This window comes from Euphorbia lathyris, chromosome 1 (genome assembly GCF_963576675.1).
Source record: "Euphorbia lathyris chromosome 1, ddEupLath1.1, whole genome shotgun sequence".
Taxonomy (NCBI): Eukaryota; Viridiplantae; Streptophyta; class Magnoliopsida; order Malpighiales; family Euphorbiaceae; genus Euphorbia; species Euphorbia lathyris.
The window spans coordinates 15,873,597-15,874,656 of NC_088910.1; the positions used below are offsets into that span (position 1 = coordinate 15,873,597).

The window sequence follows — 1,060 nt, forward strand, 5'->3', positions numbered from 1 at the left end:
ACGTGCAAGACAAAGAGAGCGACAAAGAGAAAGAAGGATGGCTGGAAGGGTACCGCCCGAACAACCAGTCCAACCAAATCAGGAAGAAGAAGGAGAAAACAACAACCCTCCAATTATGAGAATTAAAGATTATTCGAGACCGACCACGGAAGGACATTCGTCATGCATCGTGTTGCCCAATGAAGGAAACAACATGTTTGAGGTGAAAGCATCTATGATACAAATGTTGCAGGCAGCAGTACAATTCAATGGGTACACGTCGGAAGATCCAAACGGGCATATCCAGGAATTCATCACACTGTGCAACACTTTCAGATCAAACCGAGGAGTTTCCGATAATGTGATCAGGCTAAAGCTGTTCCCTTTCTCTCTCAAAGACAAAGCAAAGAACTGGTTAAAGAACTTACAGCCAGGGACGATCACCACTTAGGAAGAAATGGCCAGCGCTTTTCTGATGAAATATTTTCCACCTAGACAGGCCATTAAACTCAGAAACGAGGTATCCCATTTCGTGCAAAAGGAGGATGAATCCTTAGCCGAGGCATGGGAAAGGTACAAGGAACTACTGAGAATGGTACCCAATCATGGCATCCCCATGTGGATGCAAGTGCAAAACTTTTATAATGGAGTCACCAACATTTATAAAATCCAGACCGAATCCATTGCCAATGGTAACCCTGAAGATCTTGAACCACAAGCCTTGTATGACCTTATTGAGAGAGTAGTAAGCACGAGCTATAACTGGCACTCCGCCAGGAGTGAAGGAAAAAGAGCGGGTAACGATGATATTGTGTCAAAACTAACCAGCCAGGTGGAACAGCTTGCACGACAGCCCGGCAAGATAAATGTATCATCAATTCACAACAAACCGCCATTCAATGATATATGTGATTTTTGTGGAGGGCGTCATTTCAACATCAACTGCCCTAGAGTTAAACAAGGGAAAGGTGAACAGGGAGAATGTGATTATGCGGGGTATAATCAAAGAAATACACCAAACCCATACTCAAATACCTATAACCCAGCCACAAGAAATCATCCAAATTTCGGATGGACAGGG

The 1,060-nt window shown here is 43.9% G+C and overlaps 1 non-coding gene across 1 annotated transcript; it reads right to left on the reverse strand.

Annotated features, from left to right (window-relative positions):
* Positions 1-484: 484 nt before the first annotated feature.
* Positions 485-591, reverse strand: LOC136215924 (small nucleolar RNA R71). Its single transcript, XR_010682926.1, has one exon. It is a non-coding gene; the product is annotated as a small nucleolar RNA R71 (small nucleolar RNA).
* Between the last annotated feature and the right edge of the window lie 469 nt (positions 592-1,060).